Source organism: Anser brachyrhynchus (assembly GCF_964034855.1).
Source record: "Anser brachyrhynchus genome assembly, chromosome: 12".
NCBI lineage: Eukaryota > Metazoa > Chordata > Aves > Anseriformes > Anatidae > Anser > Anser brachyrhynchus.
The window spans coordinates 933,062-958,240 of NC_137707.1; the positions used below are offsets into that span (position 1 = coordinate 933,062).

The 25,179-nt window shown below is 39.8% G+C and overlaps 1 protein-coding gene across 8 annotated transcripts in view; it reads right to left on the bottom strand.

Moving 5' to 3' along the window:
• Positions 1–25,179, bottom strand: part of ZFHX3 (zinc finger homeobox 3) — a 618,952-nt gene that overhangs the window by 421,362 nt on the left and 172,411 nt on the right. For 7 of the 8 annotated variants that reach the window (XM_080552446.1, XM_080552438.1, XM_080552447.1 and 4 more), the window contains one exon: positions 811–914. The gene's annotated coding sequence lies outside the window, so the exon portion shown is untranslated. Of the gene's footprint in view, positions 1–810; positions 915–1,612; positions 1,743–25,179 lie in introns of all 8 variants that reach the window. The other variant, XM_080552449.1, reaches the window with a different exon arrangement.

The window sequence follows — 25,179 nt, forward strand, 5'->3', positions numbered from 1 at the left end:
GACAGGAATTTTTCATTTCATACATCATTTACAACTTGCTGTGGTGATTCCACAAATCTGTCTATGCTATTAGCGTAAAGTTAAGTTTTTCCCTCCCAAGAAACTCATTTGGGGATAAATATTATTGGTTATTTTAGCCAGCATTAATTTCAACAAAATTCAACTGTGCAACTAGGTCACCACAGCACTGAGAGCAGAGAAGCAAAACATACTTAGTACTAGGTAATGAAGACAAAATCTTATATTCTTATACACAGTATAGCATATTTGAATACATAAAAATAAAATTATACTGTCTACATCATAAGCAAACTTACTGCAGAAGCAATAATACAATAGCAAGAAGTCAGCTAATGCACACACTTGTTTCAATATTTTTAAATGTACATTTGCATTTATATCCCCTATTTTCAGAAATTACTATTTCAGGACAGTGAGAGACCTGGAACAAAGCTTCTTCTTGCAAAAACAGGTTTAGGTAGAACACACCTACTTTTTCTTTGGTCTTTACCACAGGCAGATCACTTACTGTTGCAACTGTCCCAGGAAAACTATGACGATTATCCTTACTCGTAAAGTTATCATTGTTGGCATAGTCTTTAAAAATGCTTGAACATTGCACTCTGTTCTGAGACCACTGAACTAGGCACTAAAGCCTTAAACTCACACTGTGGCCGCAATTCGCACACCTTCAGACTGTGTTTGACTGAAAGCTGAATTTTATGTAAAAGCTGTCAATTTTTCATTTAAATATTACTAAATACTTGGACTTAGAACTCAGCTTGGAAAATAAAAGAAAGGTTTTCTTACCGTAAAATGAAGGACTTCCGAGCTGGAGGAGTGTGTAACAGGACAGAAGAATCACTTCCTGGGCATTAATTCCACCTCTTGTTCACGATAAATCCAGAAAGTATCTAGCACCAAAAAAATGAAAAACACGGATTTAGCAGGGCTTGGGTGCCTTGTCTACTTGGCAGACAAATTCTCCCATGGTCTTCCTTTCTAGTCTAAAAGCAAAGGTGTGTTATGAGGGAGGAAGCCACAGCACCGGTTTGGTCCCACACCGGGGTGTGCTGGCACTGGAACACATCCAGCGTCAGAGCGCTGGGACAGCGCCCGCGGTGCCGCCTGGCCCCAGCTCGTGGGCAGCGCGCAAAGAGCAGCCCGCGGCCCGCACCTGCTCTTCTGCACCCCAGAGCTCACGCAGCCACTTGTCCAGGGGCCTGACCTACTCCAGTCGGCACTTCTGCGCGTGGAAAACAATGGCAAGCTACCGAGCAAACTGACCTCTTCCTTCTGCGCCCTAATACATAGATACAGGTACTGAAGAGGAGGTACCAAGTTGTAACAGAAGCTGCAGATGGAAGAATATCTTTGAAGAAAGCACCAGTTAATATTTTCAGAAAGATAAGGCCGCAGAGCCAATCATTATCAAACATATGAAAAAGGAACTAAATATAGATTATATCAATCTCCTCCTTTTGTGTGTCAAAACCATATTTTAATTTTGTTTTTAAATCTGCCAATCAGGGCATAACGGATCACCCAAAAAAATGTTTTAACTTTCAAACATCTGTCACATGTTAAAATAACCCATGTCAAATAGACATACCAGAGGAAAACTTGAGGGGTACACAGACAAGCTTTCACAGATTCATCATATTTCTGGCCTCCAAAATGTACTCTTAAAATATTCAGATACTATTAGGAACTGAAACTTCCAGCCAGCAAATTTCTTCTTTCTGGAAAAGATTTTGGGGAGGAAAAGAAGCTTCAAGCAGTAGCAGATGCATTGTATTTCTTTCTAGAAGAGCAGAGAAGAGACTGCAAGGTTTGCAAGATAAGATGGACTAAAACAGGTCCTGGAGTCAGCCATGCAATTTTAAGCAGACCAAACACGTCTTGTCATCTCTAAACACTGAGCTATATTACATTTTAATCTCAATTCACATCCAGAATTATTTCTAGCACTAAGAACTGACATAACAGATCTCTGCTCCAGAGCAAAGAGCTCTCTGCTCCGGGCTGGACGCCTAGTATTTCCCTACTCCTCTGACCTCAGCTGTAAAAAACATTGTTATTCTTCACTGATGTTTCCTGAACTGAAGGAGAGAAAAGTATAGCAAGAGAAAGAGGTCACCTATAATGAGAGGCAATTCCATCAGGCAGATACCAACACAAAAACAGAGCAGGGATCCACGTGCGCGAGGCTCAAGCCATCCCTAAGCTGGCACAGTCAGGGCTTCTCCACCTCGCAGGCGCTGGCAGGTGCCTGAGCCACTGGCACAGTGCCGCGCGTTCCGCACAGCCAAAGGAAGCGCGGCACTGCGGAGAGGAGTCCAAGTGCACGCAAACCAGAACCCAGCAAGATGAATGATCGGGGAAGTCTAAATAGGCTATCGCAGTATAAGCAAAAGTCTAATCCCCAAAAGTGGTTGAGAGAAAAGCAGACAGGAAAAAAAAACACGAAGGTGGAAGTCAAGGGGTGGCCTCTTGTAGTGAGTTTATGTGGCACAATTTACATAGCGGGGGGGGGGGCTGCAGGGGTGGCCTCTGATACCTGAAGGGGAAAATACTTTCAGGAGTGTGAACCATTTTTTTTTTTGACACCCATTAGAACGATTATTGGTAAAGAATATTAGATACAACAAGGACAACTGTTAACCAACACTCCATACTATTAACGCTCAAGTTAATAGTTAAATGCAAAGTTACATAACATTGCCCCAGGTTCATCCACCGCTAGGGTCTACAGAAGAAAAAAAGTCTTGTTGATACTGAAATATGCTTTCAAAAAGTTTCAGTAACTGCTAAGATCGTATACAGATATACCCCCTTCTTTGCAGTGACTAACAAAACATTTAAGTGTTGTGTCCCTGAAAAAAAAAATCCATTTTACATAAATTAAAGGACAATCTACTACAACAATTTTAATATTTCTATTATTTTTAATGTGACAGAACATATTTAAGTTATCAAAATGTGGTAAGACACGAACCAAACAGTTCTGAGTTATGAGAACTTGTGTGAATAACATAGCACAGGAACAGCTATAAAACCTAAGGCTATTCAATGACAGCTTGTGAAAAGCTTCCCAAATTACTTGTCCATCTGCAATGAAACAACCAGGTACATGATGAAATATTTTACTAAATATGAAATAAATACAATTGGCTATCTAGTTACATTTATGCAGCAAGTACGTAAATCTGCTTGTCTACGTTCACAGCATAGCTTCTTGAAAAAACAGCCTTAGATACAAGCTATTGCCCTTACAGTGTTGTTAGCTGAAAACTTAAAGGGAACTTACATGTACTGATGAGCACTGCCTAATAAAAAAGACACAGTCGCAAAAAAAGGAGACAACCGTCTCTATAGATCCCTCTGGTAGAGGCTCCATTCCACACGTTCTCCCACATTAAAGACTCTACTGTCAATGCCATTTTGCATCACAAAACAAGTTCATCCAAAAACCACAACAATATCAGCAGTTCACAAAGAAGTCTGCAACCCCAGCCTTCCAGGTTCCGTGCCTTGCACTTCTCCCTCCACCGCTGCTTCACTGCAGGCATTAACATACGGACAAGATTTGGTCTTAACGCACAAGAGCTACAGAACCAGCAGACACTTGATATAACAGCACATCTATTACAGGATTCTGCAGCTACCTACGTAACTTCTGCCACAGTACTGTCTGCATAAGCTTGAATTGCAAATGCTTACCTGAATGTAGCAAGCAAGCATGTCAATGCAGACCATGCAGTAAAGATCTATAGCTCTAAACTGTTCCACCTTCATTGTGAACTTCTCAACTCACAAATCAATAAAATATTGAGTAATAAACGAGCCAGAAATATTCTTGGGGAAAAAAGATTCAGAATTGTGAATCATGAAGCCTACACATCTCTGACATAAGTTCATTAAATAAAAATCTCATTAAAGCTTTAGCCAAAATTTCTAACTCATCAAAGGCCCACGTTCTGAATACCAATGAATTTTATGAAAAAGAAGCGATTTTTACTTGTCTGCATGTCGGTAAAATATCTCTTAGGTTACAAAACCAAATCTGATGACACTGAAAAGTCTTTCACGAACAAAGACAGACGGGTAAAACAACCACCAGATCTCTTTAATTCCATGCAAAAGTGTCAACAGCAAAATCACTGCATCTTTTCCATAGCGGAATATTAAACAGTTCATTAATATCCATTTTCCCTTCTTCTCTTTTCAGAGGCTACTAAAATTGTTTCTGTTTGATTTTACATGAGTGAAACTCCTCCCAAATGAAACAGGTACAAGTGTCTTGAAAGAACATTCAAGTGTACATCATTCAAGACCTTGGCAGTCCCTATATCTGTGAAACAACAATAGCATCCCACTAACAATGACTTGCTTAACTATTCATTTTTGTAAATAATGGAACTGAAAATTATCTAGTGATGGATTTACACTTTTACAATGCATCTCAGGGATGAACATGAATAGGGATGCAGAAATTATGTATATTACAATGGGTGACACACAGAACTTAAGATTCTAGCTAGCTCCACAGAAGAACATAAGCTGGAAACACATAGCAGTACAATTTTTAGCATTTTGCCTTTGTCTAATATTGCTGTGAGATATCCTATATGTATTATTTGTGTTATACTAGCATTTAAAAACTCCAATTAAAATCCAAACACCATTATATTAGGCAGAAATAGTATGAAAATTACAATAGGTGTCATAGCCATTTTAATTCCAAACAACCACAATAAATTGTGTATTTCTCAGATATGCCTTCCTTTATATTGTAGTTACCTACACAATTTAACAGATTAGTTCTTATATTCAGGGGGAATGTTAAAAGGATTGCCCAGGTAGTCTTCTCAGACTTTTTTTTTTATTATTATTTGAAAGCTGCATTAATATTTCCAGTGGAGGTGCACAGCCTACAGAGTGAAAGCCTACTGACACAAAGCTTGCTTTCCTTAATCACCTTTCCTGAGAAGAAGCCCGTGGAACTGCAAGACACAGTGGACCTCAAAATAAAAAACCTGCTCCCCTGAGATATATGACTGCAATTTTACAGAAAATCCACACATCTAGATTTTCTTCCTGTTACTCCTCTTTTTAGTCATTTTTTCTTTTATTTTAGTACTTTATTTAAGCACTGACTTGATATACCAGTTTACTCTCATGTAGGCTCTCATTTTACTATTAATATATTTTCACATTGAACAGCTTAGGTCTGGGAAGTAGCTATGATCTATCAGAAAATTAATCTGAAATATAGATGCATTTTGCACATATGTCTTACCAGTCAGATAATTCAGTAACAGCTTGTTTTGATTTGAAGAAGAGGACACCTTAAATTAACAGATATGGAAAAATAAGATCATTTGGAAGCAGGGAACTGACAAAAATGGCAACGTTTCTGGTAATAACACAAACCACTAAGTTTCCCTACAAAAGAAAGTTGATAAAGACTACTTTGGGATTAAGTAACAAATGGCAAGTGTTTACACTGTGACTATTAGTCCTTTAGCTGGGTGTTTATTATAAACAGTATTTCAAACAGAGGACCTTAGGAGACAATATAAATATTTTAAATGGTAAAATATAGGTGTTGGCTTTTTTTGTACTGTGTCCAGAAAATCTGCACAAACACATCAAATTCTCCACCTAGGGAATTTACTTTATTGTTACGTTTGCATTTAAAACAAATTTACGTGACCTATTTTGGGCCTAATATAACTAAAAGGAACCTATTTGTTGTTTATTATTTATAGAAGATTCACTTCAGATTAGGCCTTTTGCAGACGTGTGTATCTGTGTGGCATCATAAAGCGTCTCCAGATATCCCCCAGCACTAAAACAGACGAGAAAATGACAAGTTAGGATGTATCCCAGTACGCACAGTATTTTATAAAAGCAAAGATTAAAAGCTGTTTTTTCCTCTTCAGAAAGGCCACATGAAAGAGCCAGTACCATGGCTAATGCATTGACCTTCTGTGTCTGATAATGACAAGTTCAAGTTCCTAGAGTTGGATAAGATGTGGAACTAAAGTAAGTGCACTCAAGCAATGAGTTCTCCTGCTCTGTTAGAATCCTGCTCACAAAACTAGCTGTCCAGAAAGAATGAATAAAACAGTTTAATATTTTTTTTTATATAACCAAGGAGTTTTTCTACACCATCAGCATGTCTCATATCTACTTTCTTCAGTCTAAGGCACCAATGGTTTCTTTCACTTTTTAATAGTAAACTTGAAATGATTTCATGTGAGTAAAAGACGCTAAATTTGTGAAAGATGAGAGATGTAAAATTGCTGCTTGTGTCTGCAATTTCTTATTTTCAGCTTTTTTCTTGTAAATGGAGAAAGAGTAAAACATAGTAAAATCATATATATCATATAAGAAAGACAACAGCTCTTTACAAATAACCAGCAAATCAGAAATGCATTTTTACACAACAAGCAGACTTCCTAAAGTAAATTCCTCTGGCATACGACTTTTGTTTTAAAGGAGGACAGCAACAGTACATCAAGCATTTCTTCCTATCATCCACTAAGAAAAAAACAGAAGCAGTTGACCTAAAGACTTTCTTCCCATCAGTCATCAACTCTGTCCAATTTTGCAGGTTACAGTACCTGGAACTCTTCAGGGGCAGAGTAAAACCCCCTCACAGTGCTGCTGGCATAACTGAGGCACAAAACAAAGTTATTGTCATCAAGCTAGCCACCAACAGCAATAGGTTACATAGATATGGCAAACAGATGACTAAGGAAAGTAGAAAAAAGCCTTTTTAATTAAGTTAATGCTACAAATAATACAAGACTATGTTTTAGCACATTTTGTGTTGTCAAGTACATATTTGAAATTACACATGGATATCATAACTGCTACGTCTCCATTTAAGTTATATAAGAGAAATAATAAAGGCTAAAAGAAGTGCTGGGACTCAAGTTGGTGCAAATCAACATACGCATCACCGGGTTTTAACCATCAAATCACACCCAGTGTTTTACATGAAACGATCCCTGCCGCATCCTATCAGGACAGGCTACGACCACAAAGGAACAATATAATTCCAAAAGAGATTCCCTTTTAAATGTGGCTCTTAAACCTGCATTTTTATTTTCCTCACCATCCCCATTTGAACTCTTCTTAGAAGCAGTAACTTATTTAGAAAGAAAAATTAATTTTCAACATGTCCAAAGTCTCGGGGCATTCTATTCCAGTAAATTATTGTAGGTGGAAATTATTATTTTTTTAGAGAAACATGGTGATACTAAGTACAAAAAGCACAACAAGGACATGGATGTATTAGAATGAGTCCAGAGGAGGGCCACAAAGATAATCAAGGGTCTGGAGCACCTCTCCTTTGAAGACAGGCTGCAGGAGTTGGTGTTGTTCAGCCTGGAGAAGAGAAGGCTCCGGGCAGACCTTACAGCAGCCTTCCAGTACCTAAAGGGGGCTACAGGAAAACTGGAAAGGGACTTTTTGTCAGGGGGTGCAGTGATAGGACAAGGGGTAATGTCTTTAAACTCAGGGAGGCTAGGTTTAGATTAGAAATAAGGAAGAAATTCTTTACTCAGAAGGTGATGAGGCACTGGAATAGGCTGCCCAGAGAAGCTGTGGATGCCCCATCCCTCAAAGTGTTTAAGGCCAGGCTGGATGGGGCTTTGGGCAACCTGACCTAGTGGGAGGGGTCCCTGCCCATGTCAGAGGGGTTGGAATTAGATGATTTTTAAGGTCCCTTCCAACCCAAACCTTTCTATGATTCTATGAAACAAGAGCTCGAACTGAAGGTAAGAAATTGCCATAATTAAACTTGCCCAGGAAGAAAGATTAAGGTCAAATATGCCTATTAATTTTGGGTATCCACTCTAAACCACCTTAGACTTGATTTTATTTTTTTTTTAAGCACAGCATTTCATAACATTTGTGCCATTCCTGGAATCATGTTTACCAGCTCCCGCTGCAGCTGTGATTTTCCACCACTGCTGCAAGGAGAACCCCACGCACCCAGGCTGAGCGCAGGAAGCGCCACCTGCAGCAGCGCTGAGATGGGCGACGCGAGGGACTCGGCCAACTCCAAGCCTAGCTTTTAAAGAGGTCTTTGCCTTCTTTACTCAGAGCCCACACTCAGAGCAGCCCCAGGCTGGGCTCCCTGACCTGAGGAGCTGGGGGACTCAGTCACGGTGATGCTGAGGTCTCAGCACCCCACATGCGACCCGCGACGGGGCTGCGCTGCAGGGCCTGGCAGCCCCTGCGCTGAGGAGACACAGCAGAGCACTACCACGTCTCTGCTTCGAGTCCTGTCATGGGGGTGCCGGAAGGCCCAAGTGGCCTCACCTGGCGGTGTAAAGTAAGGGAGACAAAATACAACAAACAGTGTGACTGAACATCTGCGCTCGATCCCTGCTGAGGCGCTCAGGGCAGGGCACCACAGCAGCCAAGCTCCGCCAAAGGCCCTGCCCAGCGTCAGCGTCCCCGGCCTGCCACGGCCTCGCTGCGCCTGGCCACCTGGGCGAGCTCGCTGTGCTGCCGGCCACAGCTGCGCTGGGGACTGCTGCATGGCAAACGGCACACTGTCGAAATAAAAGATGCATTTGCACTTTGTAACACGTTTTCATGGGGTTTTGATACATCCCTCGCTAATTCTAATTATCAAAGAGACTTTCTTTTTAAACAAAGGCTGCTGCTTCTTCATCCAAGAACGACGTTACGATGCTAAATGAGGTATACGATCAGAGTGCCTTGCCAAACAAAAGGATAAGTCAAACGCAGACACTTGTGATTTCTCTGCTGGATCAAGCGGAGGGAAAGGAGCTACACAGAAGAAAGCCGAGATTTCAAACAGATGTTTCCATAATCAACAGTTACCGCATGCAAGGTTCAGAAAATTACAGGGAAAACAAATTCTGCAAATAGTCCTTGTTTTCTTCTTTAAGGTGATTTTATTTATTTATTGTACATCAGTCTTTAGCTTTTCTTATTCATTTTAGCTTAGAAAAAGGAAAAGAAAAAGCTATCCTGGAATTTTAAAAAATTTGACAATAAATTTCAAAGAGTTCCTTTGGAGATGCTAGAGTCCATCATTTAGCATCTTTATTTTGATAAATTCTAAAGTGATTCCTATATACTCACAAGCCAGAGAATGATTTCTGCTATTAAGAAAAGATATTTTTTCTAAGACATTAGTTATTTGTTAACATGCCTACATACTCATTACGTGAATACACATAGTCTTTTAAAAGCTTATTGTTTTCTCAATAAATTGGGTATTGAGGGAAGAATCTGTACACTGTATTAAATAGTTATTTGGACAATTTAAAAGTTAATGTTTAAAATACAAATAGTAACAAGCTCTGTAGAAGTAGTTCCTTCCTATCTCTAGCACTGCTTTCTATTCAGCCTCCTCAGCATTTTTGTTTCTACCAAAGGAATGCACCTTTTCCATCACCGTGTATTCTGATCCACGCAGTGAGTTTCTGAATACTCAGCAACACTGTGAGAGGGAAGACAAGAATTCTCTTCATTCAGTATCCCTCTATTCTTCACACTTAAATTTACAAGCAGTATTTGTCAAACAACATCAAAATGTTTTTCTTTCCTTCTCCTCCCTACATAAATACTCTGTTCTTAGTGCCACCACATTTCTTTGGACACAATTTGAGTACAAAAACCCCTGATGTATAACTTCAGTTTACAAATAAGCATCTGTGGTATACGAAGCTTAAGCCATGTTAGTTGAACATGATTAAAGCTGAATGCTTTAATCTGGATAACATGGAAGCAACGCAAATAGATTATTTGTCTTCTTTATTTATTAATAGTCATTTGCCATTCCAATGGAAGAGGGTTACCTGTATTCCTTTCTCTACTTTTCTTATACAGAGATGTCAGGTTTACAAGTTACAGTGTATTTTTAAGTTCTATAAAGTATATTTTAAAGTTGCATACTCCTCCACATCTTTCTGTGATATGAGAAATTGTTTAGAAACAATTTTACTAGTTTCATTTATTTCAGGGGGTGCTTACACACTTATTTTGAATCAGGTTCTAATTTGCTTTCAATGGTACTACAAAAAAATTAAATATCATAAGGTTCAACATGTTGCCTTAAAATGAGTGTGGTAAAATCCAGGAGATGGCCTTTAAGCCTGCACACTACACTTGCACATTTTCTTTCTGTGGCTGTACACGAATTCCAAGCAATTGCAGATTTTTTCTGTTTTTTATTTTATAACTCAGGACAGTGAATAAACAATTTACATGCACAGTTGCTAAATTTTCACAAGCAGATCACATTCAAAAGGCAGGTACTGAACCTACATCACTTTCATAAAGGTATCTTTTATGAAAATTCGTAAGTCCCAGCCTGAAATATGGCTTTAAAACACCTATGAGCCACCTGTATTCTGGTTCCCCAACACAGTTTTACTGTCAGAGGATATCAGGTCAGAGATGGCTTCTGTTGTCAGATCAGTCACTGACTACCTCAATTGCCTTTGGCAAATCATTTAACCTTTCTGTATTAATGTTTTCCTGCCTGTAGAATAGTTCTTCATCATATTGGGAGGAATTTAGCTTATTAATTAATTGAAATAACTACTAGAATGCTACAGGCTTAATTCCAATGTCCATCTGCTCTACAGAAACTCAAGAACTCTGCACATTAGATAGAAATGAATTGTTTCTCTACAGGCGAGTGCTATTTCAGACCACATTTCTACCCTATGTACTTTAATGACTACACAAATTAGGAAGGAGAACGAGGCTTGCGGTTTTCTTGCAACTTGTGAACAACAACAACAAAAAGCAGCAGCAGCCTTTGTCTTGAACTGACAGTTTGTATGCTTCAGAATACTTCCATAAGTTTTAATGAGCTAAATGATTTAAATATATATATATATTGTGAAAATTCTCTTGATCTGAAACCTTACATGCCGTGTTTCAGATTAAAACCAAATTTTACTGCCTAGATATAAACCCCTGGAAAACAGAGTTTATAATGGAAATACTGACAGAACATTAGCTACACTGTAGTGTGCTAACGGGTACCTCTATAATACAGTCTATTCCAGAATAATTTTTCTTTTTATTATTTCATTAAGTTGTATCTCACTAAAGTTCCTCCTAGGATCTCTCTACAGCACCAAATTTTTCATTGAGAAAACTATAAATCATAGGCCTAAATTACAATTTAATTATAAACGCCTTCCCTTCTAATGCTGCCTGGGACCTTTTACCCTCCTACATAATTCTAAAAAATGACCCCTGTCATAATTTCCTTCACTAGAATAATATGCAGAGATCTAATCCTGAATCCTGCTGTCTTATAATTTAATATAAGAGGTAATTATTATTCAAAAGATAATGTTGCAGATATTGAAAATATTCTGAAGTTTAAGTCTAAAAAAACCTTGACTTGGTATGTAAAAGCCTCTTATTTGACTCTTGTAGAAAAGGAAATAAATAAAAAGGTTTTAAGATTTCCTGCAAAATGCTAGAAGTATCATTTGTAGCTAGAATTTGTCTGCTATAAATTCTATAACCTTTGAACTACAGAGAAAACACTCTCACACAGAGCAAAACCAAGACGACACCGGATCATTTATTATTGATTTCTGCTTTTTGCCATAGGTTAGACAAAAAATTTTAGGTTGCTGCTATCTATCTGAAAAATATGTTTTAGGTAGCTCCACATTTCTGAATGCAAAGAAGTACACAAGCTAAAGTTTTAAAAAAAACTTATTCTCACACCTCAAATTTGATTTTAAATTTGTCACATCGAAGACACTGGCATGCTTATTCAAAGCATTCCTGTAAAGAAAAAAATATAAAAACTATAAGGAATTAGTACATTTTTTCCTAAGTCAGAAAGCAAGGGATAACACCGTTATGTCAATTCATCTTGCACAAGAGACAGTGAATTTAATCTCATACCAAGAACACAGCTATTATTGCCTGTCTCTATTCACTTACAAAGAAAGACTTCGACCTTAAAACTCTTTTCTAAAACTTGGATTTCATCAATTAAAACCTGTTTTCTCTTTATCTGACTCCTAGGGTATGCAAGAATATCTGCCAAAGAAGTGAACTGATTGTACAGATGGAGAAAAGAAGGTTAGGATGTGCAAAAGGAGAGAGAATCAGCAGAAATTCTACATCAGAATGAAATCCACAGAACTGGAATATCTTTTTGGTTACAAATTCAGGGAGCATCCCCCCCCCCCTTTTTTTTTGGAAGTAAATGAGCTATCAAATGAGCTTCCTTGGTTCTAACTATGTACAGCACCATCAGTAAGAACAAATAAAATACCGTAACTGACAGATTCAACATCCTGAAGAGGTAGAGGCCAGTGAGGTTATCAGGAAATGGGGTTCACAAGAGGTAATTATAGCCCATGCTCACCCTTCTTAGGTGAGGCAGAACATTACTATACAGCTCAATAAAAATCAAACTATATAGTGCAGAGGCACCAGTTTACTACCCTTTTTGTTTTTGCTTTGGGAGCAGTTCATTTAAGATGTAATAAATTGAAGTTTTTTTCCTGTCCTTCCATAAATCTAGGGACAGTGCAAATGAGGTGTTCCTCATTATGAACAAAAGAAAAGGGGCTCCCTAGATAGTGACTTGAACTGGTAGCATTAAAGCAGTCATTAAAAGGAGCCCTGCTCTTTTTTGTAGTAAGGAATATTACTTAATAACACTAGAAGCATGGTTCACTTCATATTGCTGAAGTGAGCTTTTGGGGTGCAGTGAAGAGGAAAAACCGAGAAAGTCCATAGTACCACAAACATAATAAAAAAAAGAGATGGAATTTTGCCTGTAACAAATTAATAATAAGTAAGAAAGTGTCATTGACTGCCTGTGTCTAACTGAATTGCTTCATGCAACAAAAAGATTTAAGGATCTCAGGGGGTTCATGGTAGATGTTAGACCATACTTTCAAATGAGCAAACAAAACCAGAGTAGATGGGCACAGGTAAACTGAAAAAGATCGCCAACAGATCATTTTCTAGCTTGAGGATCCAATAAAACACAAAGCTTAAACAATTTTGAAGGAGTCCTGTTATTAGCAAATCCGAATGTTTATTGTGATGGGGAATGTATAGCACCAAAACGGACAGAGTGGAGCAATGCAAATAAAAATTTTACATTTCCGTTTCCCCAAAAAAATCTCTCCACCACAGCAGTGATGAAGGCTTAGGCATTGAGAGAATCTGAATTTCATCTCTTTGGGGATTAGTCAGAAGTGAAAATTCAGTTGTAGAATACGTCTGAGTATCTTTGCTATCTTGTGTGCACAATGGGAAATATCTATCAAAGAAATTTATTACATGTGAGGCACAGGTAAAATATGAAGCACACCAAGAAAGGATGCCAGCAGCGAGGAGCCATCATTCTGTCTCACACAGGTTCATCCCAGATGCTTTAGAAGAAGACAAGAAATGTTTTGGTGGTTATCTGTGTTATCGTTCTACTCTCTCCTCAAATGCCATTCGTTCAGTACCTACACGGCTACACCTGAAAGTAAGAACACCGGGAATTCTTGTTGGACCCAGTGTTCAGCAGGAAGATTTTTGAGGTATTTGGTTTGAACTGTTTTGGATCTTCCTGACTGACCTCTGAATACAACGAGGAAAAAAAGTGAAGAATAGATGAAGGTCAAAAATAATGAAAATATGCAGAAGCAACAACTGGAGACCTCTGACAAACTTTTTTTTTTTTTAACTTTTGCAGTGCTAGTGCCTTTCAGAAAGGAGAATAAGGAGGGTTAATTGAACAGGCATTAAAGCTGTTGAGTGTTTTTGTTATAAGTCAATCACATTGTCAAAACCATGAGCAAAGCTCTTACTCAGGTTAACCGAGTTAGAAGTGAAAAAAATGATTTTATGTATTACATTTACATTATATACATATTACGTTTACTTTAGAAATTGTGTTTTCAAAAAGCTATTTCAATAAGCAGGAAAACACTTTTTTCTGAAAAAACAAAACAACAACTTTTTGCTGTTTCTTCTTGACATAGCCATAAGTGTGTACACAAAGTCCAGGCTGGGGTACCTCAACACAGTTTAGTAATGACTCCTGAATCTCTATTTTATTTTGCTTTTGTCATTAGCATGTCTGTACCACATAGACGATGTTAATAAAACACTGTAGAGTATCTAGACAAATTCTTTAGAGGAAAACTTGTTTCATGCAAATGATTCCTTATCTATGCTTTGAGCAATTTTTCTTTTTTTTTTTTTTTTAAAAATCTGTTTTTAATATTCATTTGTATTTGTCTGCATGTTACAATAACTTCAGTTCTCAAAGCAGAAGAATGACTGGAGGTTTGAAACTAGCAGCAGGACAGTTGGCCAAGAATCTACTATTAGTTAACTCATTACACTTTTTGTGCACATGTTCTCCCTACAGAATTTCATTCTGTTTTTCTGAATGAAATGGTGATCTCCCCCTCTTATCAGATTACTTTGAATTGTACTCCTAGCATGGAATGTACTCAACATCTCAGTTTTCTATTGCCTGAAATTCAGAAAGTATGTTTTCTACTTTACGATTCAGCTCATTAGAGCAAACACTGCAGAGACCCAGGGTCAGGGCGAGCCCTTGCCAAACCTCATTTTATACCTCCTTCCATTTTGACACTGGTAAGTACGCCCTAAATACAATTCTTCTGCCAGTTGTACATCTACACTCATATAAACCACATTTCCTTAGCTTGCTTATAAATAAGCAAGTCATGTGAGACAGTGTCAAGAACTTCCCTAAACTCAAGATACATGACACCTGCTGCTTCTTCCCTGTCCATAGCTGCTACTCTGTCACAGAAGCCGTTGTGTTGGGTATACAATATTTTCTCCAATAAATCTGTACATTTTGTTCATTATTCATTTCCTTGTCATCTTCCAATTGCTTGCAAATAGCTTGATTATTTGTTCCATAATTTTTGCAGAAACTTGAATTTAGTTGACTGGTCTATAACTCATCTAAACTCCTACTTAAGCTAAAGACACTACATTGTCTTCCAGTATTTCACATTCCTTGTTCCTTCAAAAGCATTTGGCTATCTGAAAACTATCATTTGCTCTCCACTGAATGAAGATCCTATACTTTTATTTATTTTCCTATTCCTACTATTGTTCTTAGTACCATTATTTTTGCTACTTTTATGAAGCACTAGCTGCTTCCCAGCTTATGATTTGGCCTCTCTGATTTTATCACTACATGCTCCTGCTATACTTCGATACTCACCTCCTTAGCAATCTGCAAGGTGGTTTCTTATACCTTGCATGCACCCTCTGCTCTGGGATATGTTGCACTTTATAAAAAGATTCCATTTATGTAATTATCCAGACTTCAGCTCTGAATAATTCCCTGTAATTCCAGCGCTGAACATCTGAGATATTCATTGTCATTGATTATTCTTAGCTTTTAATTATGCACTGATCTAAGAAGCCTGCTAGCCTCTTACCTGTGACATCCCAAGTAGTTATATCTTAGCTTTCTATGTCCCTCTTACATATTCATTCTGCACAGCAGTATATATTGCAACAAGAATTTAGTGTCTTACACTATTAGTACTTGTGGGACTAACAATTTTAACTTTTCTTCTGTCTGTAACCAGAGGCCATACCAAAAAAAAGAGAGAAAAGGGGAAACAAAAGCTCTGATTCCTAGGCTGATGGTAGTGCCCCTTTCTTTGGGGGTCCAAGACCATCCACCCTTCCGAATTTGCAAAAACTGTTTTGCACGGGACCCAGCCCCAGCACATTTTCCCTCACATTTAATAGGCCACTTTAACAGCATGTTTACTTAGTCCGCATCAAACAAGGATAATTGACAGCTTTCCACCCCTAGCATCCCCACTCTGAGAAGGCAGTGTCCCCAGGAGCCACCTCGTACAACCTCAAACACTTTATTACTGGTCAATTTGGGTTTCCTGCCCACTTTAAGTGGCAGTGCTGAGGGTCTCTAACTCTCTCGTGTCTCGCTAATCAATAGAAGCAGTCACTTCCCCAGCATTTCCCTGCTACTCAGCAAGAGGGGCCATATGGACTGCCGTTGGTTGTAAATAACTGTATAGCTTCACCCTTGCATCATAAAGTAAGTTAAACTTCAGAAATAGGAGGAAGATTTTATTTTGGACTTCATTTCTTCTGAGGCTTTCCCTGTTTTAGTTCTTCCCAGTGAGAGCAAAGTGCAGCTGGGGCAGTGCCACCGCTGGTAACTGCTGGCGGATCCCCAGCCAAGAGGCCAGCCCGGCCCCCCAGGCGCGGGGCTCGCGGACGTCCCTGCGACCGGAGCTCGCGGCATCGCGCTCATGGCGGAGAGCAGCAGAAAAATTCCATAAAGTGTCAACCGCAGCTTTACAGTCACTGTACTATGGGTACGAGCAAGTCAGGATTAAACAATTATTGGCTTGAACTCACACAGTAAAATTTGTTTATGAGGTAAACTTTAACAAGAAACAAACAGTTAGTGTTGTTTATAAGCAAACTCAAGCTGTTAAAACCAGGGAATGCTTTGTAAATACCAGCACAGGGGCCAGATGAGGTCCTGGAGGGAAACTCCCTGCTGTTTGCAGCTGGCTCTCACACGCATGCAGAATTTGACCAGTTCCAGCAGCCAGGTGAAATCAAAGCCAGGGGGTTTGCCCAGGGAGGACACAGTGGTGAAATGCATCTTCATTTGTTAGTAAAGATTGTTCTTGTGAGTCCTTCCTTCTACCGCACGGAATGACCACCTCGTAACGTCCATACGACAAAATGGCCACAATGACCAAAAAGGTAAATCTATTATCTAACAACAAATAGTATCAAAAAGACTGCTAAACACAATGCTGGTGTACTGCAGAGTACGTGGATCTAAACAATCCCCAAATTCAATTCAGATCAGTCTTACACTGCCATCTTGTTTAATTGGAAATACCCATATTCTTACTCAGCACTGCAACGTACCCTCTCTTTTAATGAAATTAATTCATTAGGTAAAGCCCTGGGAAGGTTGGAGACTTTGTGGTCTCCCTACAGAGCAGTATGATCGCACCATTAAGACAAATGCCAGCGCAACAACAGGGAGCAATGACTCAAAGCTAATCTCCGCTGGCAGGTGGCGTGAGATGGAGCATTTACCCTTTGGGGCTCTCGGGACTGAGTCATCCGGGGATGCTGCAGGTGATGGGTGGGCTCCACCGCCTGAACTGTGGAGCCCAAAGATCTAACGCCTGAAAAGCCACAGTCAAAGACTGACTGATGTGTATTAGAGAGCCCACGCTGCAAAACCAGGGCTGCGGATGTGCTGCCGGACGATCCAAGCCTGGCACGGTACCTGCTACACATGCAGCCGCCTCTTTGCAGGGCAGAAGTCCTCTCACCTTTGTGATCACTGAAGTGTGCACAGCAGTGGACAAATATCCAAGAACAGTTACTTTCATTAAAATCCTACATACTTGGCATACTGTGAGGAAGGAAATATACCTTAGCCTATCCAGTTTTACTAATCCTTAGCAACAAAGAAAAAAGGGGGGAAACTGTAACATTCTTTTGATTGCACATTAAAAAAATAAACAATAAAAAAACCTTTAAAAGTGAATATATGCCTACTACAAAGTATTGAGGTGAAAAGGGAGGTCTTACCAACCCTGTTCCCCCAGGATCTCTTAAAGTGTGTGTGTTTCTGTGGTGGTTGGCTTGTGGTTTCGTTGTTCACTAGTTTCCCAGAGCCCTATATTTTACTGAAACATAAGTACAGGCCCACCAATTCGCTGACAAGCTGATCTATTGGCTCTAGGACACTGAGGGGAATTATGCTCCTGCCGCCCTGATGCTCTCCTTTGTTTAGAGAAAGAAGAGAGAAAGAGAGAGAGAAAAAAAATCCTCAATCGTTTAGTACAAGTCATTTTACATGCTGGGATAATGAAGTATAAAAATGCCTTCAAAGGACTGATTTCCTACTTTTAACTCACTACCAGCCGAGCTCTTTGTGAGGCCCTCTGGAACATGCATTCCCAGCCCCACTCAAACAAAAGAGCTGCGAATTCATTAAACTATTTAATTATGCCTTTTTATTTTTCTCCATTAGCAAGCCCTGCCAGTACAAAGTAAATAAAGCCACCATGGTCTTTCCCCAGCAGACACACTGACTGTTTTTATTCTTTATTCAGTTTACAATATAAAGGGCTATTTTTCCCCCTCCTCCTATTCTTGGCTAGTTTCCTAATACAAGCCCTACAAACAGAAGCATCCAACTGTACATGCAATGCATGGAACTAGAGAGCAGCAGCAGCACTCAGCATTGCAAGCACATACCCTAGACAGCTTTCAAAGTACCAGCAGCCAACGGCAGCCAAACAGCACTTTACAGCCAGGCGCGGAAAAGATATTAGCTTTTTTTTTTTTATACTCTAGTAAATTTGCTTTTTACATCTATTTCTTTTCAGAAGGGCTTGTTATTGAGCTTACTGTCCACAAATTCCATTGATCTCAGGCTGTGACTCAATCCATATGCTCACGCTTTGACACCAGCACAGCAAGCAAGCGATACAAATCCTGTTCAGGCTACAAACTTATTGATTTTATAGATTTCCCCCAAAGTTGTGATAATGATATATCATTGTTAAATTTGGTAGAACAAACTGCTTTCCCAATCTGTCAATGCGAGCATGAAAACCAATTCACAGCCTTGTTTAGAAGGCTTTCCCTTCAGAAGAATAACTACTGCTAGCGGAAGCAGATCACCAATACTCAGCCGCTGGCATAGGCTTGATGGATGTTACCTTTCCAGCTGCCCTTTCTTGACCTGTAGCATGCTGGGTTCCCAGACTTGCCTCCTGATTATGAGTACCACCCTTAGTTTTCAGCAGCATTTTCCAGATTCATTATTTAAAACTTGCAGTATATGTAAACCATAATAATAGTCTTCAAACATATTTCCTTTAAATATTTAGATGTATTAAGACAACAAGAAAATTATCGATTTTAACAAATCATTGTTCGTTCCATTCCTACAGTAGCAGACATGATGAAGCTATGCTTTTCCCTTCCATGGGAGGGAGACAGAACACTGATTTAAAGAGGAGCATCTTCACTTGCATCATCACAGCTTCTCAACCTAATAGCAGTGGGAACAATGAAACATGCCACTTCATAACGAATGGCCTCTGCTGTGAAACACAGTTGGGCATTTTCCTCATGGCTTCTTACTGCCAAAGCAGAAACTTGATCTGACTTTCGTCTCCTAACCAAAAAGAGGCTTCCATTCCAGAGGTATTAGAAAAAAGAAACTCAAGCTGTTTCTCAGGTTCTGAGAACACAACATAAGAAGTTCATCAGTCCTTATGTGCTTATCATACCACAAAAAGGCAGTCATCAAAAAAATGTCTGCATGGTGCAGAAGATGCACAAAAACTGTAAACAGCTGTTGTGTTTTTAACAAACCATGAAATAGCTCTAACAAAATGGTTTAGTGGAATTACAATGTACGCTTTCATTCACACATTCTCCTTAACTCCGAAGCAATTATTAGCACTCCAAAAAGAGACAGAATTCATGAACAAAAAACTTGCCAGAGAAAGTGAAACCAAGAGTCAAGACTTAAAATGTTAGAAAACAAAGATTAGGCAATCAACGTGAATAAATAATACCTCTTCTGGAACGCTTTCTCTTTCCCATCATGGCTTTTCTGCCTGTTATTTTTCCTTACTCTATCAATGCACCCCTCTTTAGCACAGGAAAAGCAGCTCATCTCATCTGACATCATGCCATTAGTTCAACACACACCACTGTGAGAGTTTTTTTTAGCCCCTTCCAAGTCTTGTTAGTGATAGCTCCCCAGATCTGCCAATACCTCTCTGTGCATTTAGCTGTGTTCCTGGGAACACACCTCTGAGACATGTTTTTGAAGAGGTGAATGTGTCCCGCCACTGCCTCTCCTTTCACTTTTGATTTAATTCAAGGTGATAGATGTTGAACTCTTCTACCTAACGTGGCTTTTTTTGAACTTTCTGAATGCCCTTTCCAACTATGTCTTTCTGTAAAGTCTTTTTGAACTTCAGGGCACTTTACATTTGAGCACGTGCCTGCAGAATCTCTTGCCTATCTTCCAACAACAGTAAGGAACAATTCTAATATACTTCTCATTCATCTATAGTATTTTTGCTGTTTTTCTCACTGAAACAAATGCCAGACTGAAAGGTGATAGAAGAGCCCAACGTCAGATGTTTTATCCTCTCATTAACAAGGAGCTATGCCTCACGCTCGTCTTTCAGTACGTAGGCAGGAAGCGGTATCACAACGTGTCTGCACAAAACCAAGTTATTTGCTGGGCAGAGGAAGTGCTATCAACAGCAGACTAAGCATTTAAATAGTTTTTGTTTGAATAAAGTGAAGGCCTTTACAAAGACAAGTGTTATTACTAATTTCACTTTTATGATGTGAGAGCCAAGACTCAGTGAATTTGGAGGACTTGCCAAAGGTCTCATGAAGCCCATGACAGTGTAATGCCGAGTAATGAAGATCTTCATTCCCAATGCTGTATTCTAACTAACAGATAAACTTTTATCTTATTTTATCTTATTTTTAGGATGTTCACAAAAGGAAATGTCCTTGTAAAAAGCAAACACCACAGGATCTACTAGTGGTCATCTGACCTCTTTCGGAGGAAGAGCAAACACTCAAGAACGCCATCCTATATCCTCGTACTTCTCACCATTCCTTCTGTTCAAGCTCTGCATCTTCCTGGAGTGTCTATGATTCTCATATCCTCTATTGTTCCTTGTTTACAAGACAAGTAATGGCATTTTCCCAATCAATCTGAGCAACAGTACAGGAATCACATGCTCCTCTGCCCTATTTTGGATTACCTTTCATACCACATGATACATAATTCATATGACCCCACAACAGGAAAAATCTGCTTGTGATACTTTGTGGATTTCCCACTCAGGGTAACAGCATTCATGAGGATTAATAGAACATCATGGTTCTAGATGATTAGAGAAGAGAACTGCTGTCTGTCAGAAAAAAATAAATAGGCAAGTCTGAATGTATAATCTGACTCTAAAGTCATCCACAGAATATGACAATTCTGAAGATTATCTTAATTCCATCTTTGCCCCCCCAAAGCAATACATTTCAACAATTCAGAATCTTCAGAGAATCTTAGCCTTGAATTAACATTTCTTGAAAAATAAGTCTTTTCTTTCTTGCATCCCACTCTCTCACCTTCCTCTCCACCCCCTACCAAAAAAAAAAAAGAGAAAGGAAAAAAAGCCCTTCCTGATAATTGCACTGGTCCAAATGTGCAGGGGCTTTCATACAGAATGATGGCTTCCCTTGTCTCCTGCATTTGTTCATCTCCTTTGGGAGGAGCAATTTACAGAAAGCATTATCGATTTTTGCCATAATAGGTACAGAGATGCCTCACTGTCCCTGCTCAGCCAGCTCACTCTCTGCATCACAACTGTCAGGCCAGTTTGTGAAGCCCGTCATTATTTTTTTTCAAGTAAATCCATCACAGGAGTGGGGGAAAAGTGATGAAAATAAAATTATTTTCACCTTGCCATAAAAAAGAATGACCATGTTCCCTAACAGAAATAAGTGCAAATGCTGTCAACTAAGAGAGCAGAAGGGAAATTCAAAGCAACTAAAAGCAGGCTGGGGGGAGGAAGGAAAGGGAGGAGGGAGCTCAACAAGGCATGGCAGTAGCTAATTTACTTTGAGCACATTCTGGAATTTTCCTGTTAAAGCTGCTATTTACAACTCTTCCAGTTGTTCTCCATGTTCTCATTTTTCTGGAAGTGTTGAAATCTATACTTTATACAGGTATTTTCTTTGGCTTTTAGAGTGTTGAGGAGATTGCGGGTTTTGTGATGCCATTATTAAATATTACTGGTCTGCAGGATGAAATCTGCCTTTAAACCTCCCCTCTGAATACAGACCACCCACCCACTGCAGAGATTACCAACAGCACTCCACTCCTTTGTGCACAGAACGGTTTGGGTTTTTTCTCCCACTCCCCGTTCACCAGGGGCAGACCGAGGCCACTAAACTCATTCTGTCCCTGATCAGCATGTGAATGTTGAGGGACACTTACTTCAAATATTTCTGAAAGTAAAAAAGCCTTTTAGAAATTGCATCTAAAAACAAACAATTCCCCCCTCCCCTCAATTGCATTACTGACTCTCAGACAAGTCTTTTGGTATTCATCCCTGCTCCTTGATTAGTTTTTGCTGTACCCTTCATGTTGGTCACTTATCTCACATCTTGAAGGTCACAGTCTGTAGTACCCTATTCCAGTGGCCCTGCGTTGTTTTTTATTCCTGAAGACAGCCTTGTTTTGGGCTCAGAAGGTTTAATCCAAGAATTGGCTCTGGATCTAATTCCCAGATCCTCAGTTCATTAGCCATGAAAAGTGATAGCTGCTTAAGATTTTTTATGAGACATTGTTCCAAAAGCAGACCACAGAAACTGCACAATTACCCAGCACATTGTATAAAGCCCTCGCTGCCTTTGGCACTGACACAAGGAGCTTGATAGCAATCAAACAGCTTAATGAAAAGCAGCAAGTTTGCTCTTGGTAAGGAGCAAGGAATCTGTGAAGTTTGTTTCTAAGTGGTGCTTTCTGTAAGGACACTTGTCAGGATGAAGTTTAAATCATCGTACCCCTACTTCAGGAGAGTTGGCACTAAAGGATACACAAGTCATCTTTTTGACCCTCTCATATAAGCACTTGCAAACATCCTGCATTCAAAGCTCATCTGCCTCGTCCCATTGGAATCTCTGGCAGATCTAGATATTAATGTTGAGCCGGCCGTTCATAGCAATTAGGCCAGGCAAATTGTGAGAAAACAGCAAGACAGCTGTACAGAAATATCAGAGGATTTCTTTTAGTCAGGGTGTAGCGAAACCACAATAACCAGTCCCACGTCCAAGTAATTACAAGGATGTGATGCAGGCCAGCAATATGTAAGAGGTTTAGAAGCGAAGTGGATACTCCACTGAGCAGTGGATTAAGACTAACTGTCGCCAGATCCAGCCCAGCTAAAGTGCTCCCAACCACGCACGGGCTCCGCCAATCGCCCCCAGCCCTCAGGAGGGCCGCCTCTGCCTGCTCTGCCCCCTGCCAAACCCGAGAGCAGGAGGCTGCCGGGCTCCCTCCAGCATCAGGCCCCAGGTCTCTGGATCCTGCCGTCATCCCGCTCTCAGCCCCCTCCATAGCTCCCGTGCGGTGTCGGGCACCGCAGCGTGTCCCAGGGCAGGACAACATCCGCGCAGGGGAGGCAGCTCTGGACGCTGCTCGAGTTGCCCGCAGACGTGCCCAGGGCATCGGGCAGTACCTGACCCCCAGAAACCTGAGTGAGAAGAGATCTGCCTGCCCTGGGCAACTGTCCACAAGGAGAATTAGCACAGAGCTAGCTGATGTTCTCACCTCATATTACTCCACAACTTGCCCATACAAGTGGTTTTGGACTTCCCTATGCTTGGGAGGCAGGGAAGGGCCAGCAGCAGAGGCTCCATGGCGTGTTTCGCATTCATTTTCTGTCTTTACACTGATTGCCTTCTGTGTTTGGTAAATAGTCCTGGTCTGATGCTCATTACAGGACTTTATGTAAAAAGCTATATATTAAAAAGTAAATTATATGTGAAATAAGCCAGATTTTTGCAGGACATGCCTATTAACATAAGGTAACATCACTGCTTACAGCTGGAAAACAGTAACTTTCATGGGAATATTTTCAACAGAAAGAAGGTCAGACCTGGGGTCAGAGGAGGGGTAGCATCAGGCATCACAGGGACGCACAGGGGCTGTGCTGCATGTCCTCTCGTCCTCCAGGGCACCTAGACCCCTGCTGCAGACTGACACCGAGCCCGCTTCGGGCAGCACACAAGCTTTTTACATGGCTGAAGTAGCTAAAGAAAATCACAGACATCCTTGGTTTGTCACTAGAAAGCAAAAAATAAACTTTGTAATATAGATCAAGCATATCAAGAAATTTTAGCTCAGTTATTAAACGTAGAGAATGGCTATTACTGCTATTTATCTAATACGCTCTGCTGTGCAAACAACAGGCCCAATTTCAATAGCAGGGTAATTCTGTCAATGAATTACCATCCTAAGGGAAAAATTACTTTAAATTAGTTTAGTTTGTTCTTTTGCTCTAACAAGTACATTCTAGATTGTAATTGTTTTTAAATCTCCCCTCCTTGCTAGATACGCACTCAGCACTATCAGAGCAGGTGGCTACCTTATGTCTCTCTCACTTAGCCAACATTGCACTCCACTTAATTCATACATATGTTCAGACACATGCATACACACCCATAACAGATGTATGCACAAAAGCACACAGACATATATGGTTGCTGTTTAATATAACAAGTACAGTAAAAACATTAGGACTGGGAAAATTTGGAAAACAGCCTGCAGAAAAATAGCTTTCGTTTTACTTTTTAATTTTCAACTATATTAAATTAGCTATTATCACAAGAGAAGTATGTGCTGAAACCAGACAAGTTCAAGTGTTTGACACCCCCATCTTACCTTTTGGAACAAAAAGTTTTTTTCACTTGATATGTTTAATACACCACCCGTCTTCAAGTTTGGAAAATACTGATAGTGTCAAGTGTGGCTTCACTCAAAATCCTTGCAGAAATGGTAACCTCTTATGCAAAGATTCTCTCCTTGGGTGCAGATAGTCAAATATGCTGACTTTGGTGACAAAACAGCTATTTACCAATTTTTAGCAATTCAGGGTCAATACAGATAATAGTAAATGAGCAGTTGCGTATTACTTCACATCCAATACTGCACAGTTTACTGAGCCCTAATGAGTTTTGACCAGTGTAAATCCACTGAAACCGGTACAGGTGCTGTGGATACCAGCAAGTGCCCAATTAACCTTTGCAAGGCTAACAACACTTTAACTTCTGGGGAAAAAAAAAGTAAAACTGGAAAAGAAATCTGATTCTGAGGACATGCCGAAGTCAGAGAATCGACACAGATATAACTAGAGGTGATCTACCTGCCCCCACGTGAACTTCAGCTAGAGATGCACTCAAACTGCTTTACATCAGACAGATACGGCTTACCATGTTCTAAAACTGCTCACAGGAAAATTGGCTCAAGTTGTCTGGTGAGAGCAATGCTTCTAGATGGAAATGTTCCCTAAAGCAGAA